We start from the raw sequence: 5,998 nt of genomic DNA, 5'->3' as shown, positions 1-5,998 counted from the left end.
CAACTATCTTATCTACCCATGTTCTACCCAACATATTTGTAGATATAAAATACATATACAATTTAACTCATTTAAAAACTATACAAAACATCCATTCCACACTCATCTCAAATAAAACACAACAATATATAAATACATAGCGCGTATTTTATAAGAAATAATTCATATTTATGTGTTAGAAGAAAGTAACCACACACTCACTTGATTAGAAGATGATCGGACAACACTACGGCTTGTAGAAGTAGTATTCTTCGGTAGATCTGGAAGATCTTCACAAAAACCGAGCTCCTCGCGGGCAGAGCTTCGGCTCGAGAATCGCACTTTTCGGGATCTTCGGGGCTTCGAGACTTGATTCGGGGCTTGGGAATGATATCGAGGCTTCGGGATATTTCTTGCACAAAAACGATGCAAAAACGTGAGATAAAGGGAAGAAATGAGCAAAGAAATAAGGCAACCTCGCATCCCTTTTATAGGGGCTGGATTCACGATTTATGCTAGGCGTAAATATATTTACGCTGGGCATAATGGGGATAAGGCCGGTGACTCCCCCCCTCTATCGAATAATATCGAATTTATATTTAAATTTAATATTTTAATTATCTAATAAAATTCAAAAATTCATATCTTCCTCATACGAACTCCGTTTTCGATGTTCTTTATATCCACGCGTAGGTGAGACTACGCTATACAACTTTCGTTTAGACTCCGTCGGCTAATTTTGAATTTATTTTTATTATATTATTTTAGTAGGGCGGGACAGGAAAACTCCGTTATAAAGTCATAACTTCTTCATCCGACGTCCGTTTTCGCCTATCTTTGTATTGTTTCACTACAATTGACGAGATCTTCGATTATCGTTTAGATTGTTTTGGCTAATAACCGCTCGATCTAAAATCGAGTATTCGGGTTGCATACTGCTAAGCTGAAACTTAGAAAAATCATAACTTCCTCATACGAAGTCAGATTTGAACGTTCTTTTTATGCACGCTCATGGTTTAACGAACTCTACGACTTTCATTTAGATTGCTAAGGCTAAATATCGCTCTAACGTAAATTCACTGTTTATGTCGCGCTGTGTTGTGCTGGTTTTGTCGCGAAACTTCGACAGGTCATAACTTCTTCTTTATAACTCGGATTTCGGCGTTCTATATATGCACGGAAACCTTGTAACATATACTATAACTTAGTTAAGATTATTCATTTTAAATAATATTTCATCAAAAATTTATTTTTGACACCTATCGTCTCTAAATTGACTAGCCCGGATCTACGGGCTTTATAATTATCTCCCCCCTTAGGATGATTACGTCCCGAAATCATCAAAGAAATAGGACTTGCATAATGATTCCACTCATTATTTCTTCATCCTAGGTAATTACCGTAACTTCTATTTTTCCTCGAAAGAGTATTTAACTCTATGGCTTTCTTGACCGCAGACGATGCTCAATCTTGCATCTGCTTATCGTACTATGTTTGTACTTTCAATCGTAACCTTCAAGTTACCAAATAAGTCCTTATTGTGGACTCCTTCTTCTTCTTAGGATAAATACTTTCCTTTATCTATTGTAACAGATCGATGGGTCATGTTCTAATGACTTCTTATCGCATGATGCAACACTTTGACTTAAGTCTCTTAGAGTCAAATTCCAAAATGGAATATACCTTCCTTCATATTCTAATGTGATATAATCACATTTCAGCATGTAGCATTTCTACCTGCAAACTTCTTTTAACAACGAGTGTGATACTATCAATCGTATTAATTTCAACCTTCTGACTTACGTTAGATGTTACTTCGAACTTGGTTCTCTGAACCACGTAACATACCCACCGTAGTCAGACTCAATTTGAATATGACCACTAGGGTCGGAATAACAATCATCTTACTAGTCACTACCGAAACAAAGGTATTGACACACTTGAACAAAACGGAATCAATTACTAGCTTCTTGGTAACCTTGTGACTTTCCCTGATCCAAGTGCGAGTCCTGTGCTTCCGGTAGTATATGAATCTACTTCCTTTCACACCTACTCATCCTCGTCCCAAGTATTGTCTTGCAGTCGACCAAGTCACCATACAAGAAAATCACATAATCATTCAACACATCAGCTAGAAAAACTAGGGTTTATATTATTTCTTGAAATGATTACACAAAGGTTCAAGTTCACCCTATACTACGCCTCTAGTAGGATACACTTCCTGATACATACTTTATATATTGATATGAAGTCTTCATCCTTGAATCCTTGCATTGTTTTCTACTTCGTCGAGGATCATGTGGAATGCTCTTGGCTTTGGTGGTGCATTTGGCCTTATAGCCTCTTCTCTTCTTGGGCAGTTTTGCTTGAAGTTCCCTTCTTCGCCACACTTAAAGCAGAATTCTCTTTTGGTTGGGCATTTGCTAGCGTAATGACCAGTCTTCCCGCATTTAAAGCAAGTCATTTCTTTAGAGCATTCCCCAATGTGCTTCCTTTTGCACTTGTCACACCATTGTGCTCCTTCATCGAGCTTCTTCGAATTAGACTTCGAAAATTTTCTCTTCTTATCGGACCTTGAAGATCCTTCCATCTTTCTTTTCTCGCCCACCTCATTTCTCCCTAGACCCCTTTCCTTTAACTGGGTCTCCACATTTTTAGCTGCTCGGACTGTTGTCTTCAAAGTAGTTGCCATCTTGACCGTTGGGCCAAAGTCAGCAGACAGTCCATTTACGAACTTCTCAATCTATGAGAGTTCAGTTAGCACTAAGTATGGAAATAACTTCATCTTTTCGGTAAATGTAGTAGCATAATCATCAATGCTCTATTTACCTTTCTTCAGGTTCTGGAATTCATTACCCAGATCAATCAGATCTATCTCTGAGCAGTACTGCATCTTTAACTGCTCCATGAATGATTCCCACGACATCCTCAGGGCTTCCCCTCAAGGCATCATATCTACCAGTAACTTCCACCAGCTCAAGACTCCGGTCTTCAGTTTTCTAACTGCAAAGACAATATTCTGTTTGTTACTATAGTCGCAACTCTCAAACACCATCTCCATTTCGAAGATCCAGTCCATAATCTCAACAGGCTTTCGGCTTCCAGAAAGGCTTGGCTGCTTGGCGCCCAAGAAATTTTTATACATATGCCCATCCCTGTTTCTTTCCCTTTCCGGGTCATTCCTTTCTGCCACTGGGGGTTCTGCTTGTCCAACAGTCCCATTGTAGTTACCTCCCTCCGACGGCCCTCCATTCACTTCGGGCTCATCTACTTGAAGTGACAGTTCCTCACGATTCTGCTGGAGTAAGCACCTTGTCTCCTCTATTTGGCGATCCAACATCATCTGCATCATCGCTTGCACCCCAACCATCGTCACTGGCTCTGGTGTTGCTGCTACAACAGGTGCTTGCTAAATCACAGCTGGTTGATTCCTGTCTTCGTTAAAGTTTCCAACTCCACTTCTCGTTCTTGCCATTTTGATCTACACACCAAATATGGTGAATTCAGATCCTCAATCACGATAGATAATTAAATCATCCTTATCACTCCGAAACGTTTACATGCTAGTTCTAATATCGTAGCTGTACGCTTAGAATCCTAAACACATAAGGTTTCCAGATCCGATCGGCAACTGACCATAGATTTGAACAAATAATAGCATCAATATAGCTATCACACAAAAAATTTAGCACATGAAAGCATTTTAGGCATCATTCCTAAAATAAACTAGTGCTTGTGTCCATTTAGGTGTACTACATAACATATTTTAGACGTACTCCTCACAATCATTACTTAGCATTCTAGGTTTAAGTCTAGAAATTTCCTACAAATTCCTAGTTCGCTTAAACTAATGCTTTGATACCAACTGTGACATCCCTAATTTCATGGCCAGAAAAGACCAATTTGTTTATGCTTTGTCTTTTTAAATCAGAGTAATCTTTTAAAGAAAACAGTTGAAGAATTTGTTCCCAAAACAAGATATGATAATAACTTATCAAAACATTTCTCAAAGAGAATGTATTTTCATTTAATAATAAAACCTCGGGATGTCATGTTCCGATACAGACATATAAGCATAAATAGAACTTACATTCAATTACACTAATGATTTATATCTCCTTTAAATCTCTCTGTGAAATATGTCTTCGTATCGATACCTGTGATACAAAGAAAACTGAGTGGGTCAGGCTTGGGAGCCTGGTGAGCATATATGGTTTTCATCCCACAATGTTATATCACATATTTATAAATATAGAACATTCAAACTTGTACAATCTTACCATATATAGGCAACTCTTATCCCACCCCATCGATCCTCACAACGACACGATCTAAACTCTCGTATCTAAAATTTTCCTCTTTACCTGATCCCTACTCACGGATCTAAAACTATCCTCTTCACCTGATCCATACCCACGGATCTAAAACTAACCTTTTCACCTTATACATACCCACGGATATAAAACTAACATTTTCCACTGATCCATACTCACGGATCTAAAACTACCTGATCCATACTCACGGGTCTAAAACTAACATCCTGATCTGATCCACACTCCCGGATCAATAATTGTACCCGATCCATACTCCTGTATTAGGGACAACTAACTATACCTTAATCTTGATCTGATCCATACTCCCGGATCAATAACTGTGCCCAATCCATACTCCCGAACTAGGGGCAATTAAGTTAGTCTTAATCCATACTCCAGGAATAATAACAAGTTTTATCTCTTTACCTGATCCATACTCCCGGATTTAAAACTAACCTCTTGGTCTAATCCATACTCACGGATCTAAAATGTGACATCCCCAATTTCTCGGCCAGAAAAGACCGATTTGTTTATGCTTGTTTTTAAAATCAGAGTAATCTTTTAAAGAAAACAGTTACGGAATTTGTTCCCAAAATATGATAAAGATTTATCAAATCATTTCTTATAGAAATGTATTTTCACTATATAACAAAATCTCGGGATGTCATGATCCGATACAGACACATAAGCATAAACAGAACTTACATTATTTCCGATACAGACACATAAGCATAAACAGAACTTACATCTCCTTTAATCTCTCCGTCAAATATATCTTCGTATCGATACCTGTGATACAAAGGAAATTGAGTGGGTCAGGCTTGGGAGCCTGGTGAGCGTATAGGGTTTTCATCCCACAATGTTACATCATATAAATATATATAGAACATCCAAAATTATATAATTTCACCATATAAATGCAACTCTTATCCCACCCCATCGATCCTCACAACGCCACGATCTAAACTCTCGTATCTAAAATTTTCCTCTTTATATGATCCCTACTCACGGATCTAAATTAATCTCTCCACCCGATCTATACTCTCGGACCTAAAACTAACCTCTTGGTCTAATCCATACTCCCGGATCTAAACTAATCTCTTGGTCTGATCCATACTCCCGGATCTAAACTGTGCCCAATCCATACTCCCGGACTAGGGACAATTTACTATGTCTTAATCCATACTCCCAGATTAATAACAAGTTTATCTCTTTTCCTATTCCATATTCTCGGATCTAAATCCAATCTCTTGATCTAATCTATACTCACGGATCTAAAACTAACCTCTTGATCTGATCCATACTCACGGATCTCATCTACCCATGTCCTACTCAACATATTCGTAGATACAAAATATACATACGGTTTAACTCATTAACCTATATAGTTCATCCATTCCATACTCATCTCAAATAAACAAACAATATATAAACACATAGCACGTATTTCATAACAGATACTTAATATTTATGTGTTAGAACAAAGTGACCACACACTCACCCAAAACATATACTTAATACATTCAAACAATACTTGTATTATAATCGTGTTTATGAAAGGGACTATACACTCACTTGAATAGAAGAAGACCGGACAGCACTACGGCTCTTCAAGTAGATATTCTTCGGTGACACTGGGATCACTTCACACACCGGGTTTCTTGTGGGCAGAGCTTCGACTCGAGAATCGCACTTCTTGGGATCTC

This window comes from Lactuca saligna, chromosome 4 (assembly GCF_052625555.1).
Source record: "Lactuca saligna cultivar CGN05327 chromosome 4, ASM5262555v1, whole genome shotgun sequence".
In the NCBI taxonomy this organism is placed as follows: Eukaryota; Viridiplantae; Streptophyta; class Magnoliopsida; order Asterales; family Asteraceae; genus Lactuca; species Lactuca saligna.
This window is presented reverse-complemented; position numbering follows the sequence as displayed.